This window comes from Nanorana parkeri, unplaced genomic scaffold (genome assembly GCF_000935625.1).
Source record: "Nanorana parkeri isolate BGI_ZX_2015 unplaced genomic scaffold, ASM93562v1 scaffold3084, whole genome shotgun sequence".
Classification (NCBI taxonomy): Eukaryota; Metazoa; Chordata; class Amphibia; order Anura; family Dicroglossidae; genus Nanorana; species Nanorana parkeri.
In genome coordinates this window covers 64,292-65,064 of record NW_017309352.1, presented here as the reverse complement: position 1 = coordinate 65,064, position 773 = coordinate 64,292, and positions in this window count along the sequence as shown.

The window sequence follows — 773 nt, the reverse complement described above, 5'->3', positions numbered from 1 at the left end:
GGCTGGTGTCAGGAGAGAGGAGGCGACCCGGCGGCATACATCATCCCGCCGGGTGACTGTCCCCTCCTCTCTCTGCGCCGTCCATCACCAAGATGGGCGCCGGCAGGTATCAGAAGAGCGCCGCGCGTGCGCGACGTGGTCATCGTGCACGCACGGTGTCACCCAGCCTCGGGACGCCCCTGTGTTACATTACATTCGGTGATCTATGATACGCTGTTATTATTTAGGACGATCTGACTCTTGCGGTCAGGATTTTCCCTTCTCTTATATCAGAAGACTGCCGCGCACTCGCGCGGTGACGTCTCGGCGAGGTGACGCTCGGTTATCGCTCCGGGTGTCACCCAGCCTCGGGACGCCCCTGCTCTGCACCACTATGACTTTCATCTTGCTCTGCAGTTACTCATCCAGTCTCATCTCCATTTCTCTATTATCAGCACCCCGAACCCCTGATGAAGGGGGATTCCCGAGCCCCCCGAAATGCGTTGAATCTTTCTTGCTATGAGAAATAAACGTTTTACTGCGCTTCCTCCAATCCCCTGCCTCCTCTCTCCTCCTCGTGCACACGAGATTTACCAAAACACTAATTCGGTTTATCATTTCGGGTCCCATGGGCGGCTCTCTGGCTCCAGGCGCCCCCGCTCCGGTGTCTTCCCCGCACTTCTCTTTTCTGTGAATTATTTCTCATGGACAGAATTTTGCTGTGTATGGCAGATTGTTTCTCTACTTTCACATTCCACGCGCCGGGAAGAGGCGCGCGAGGAAATCTCAGCCAA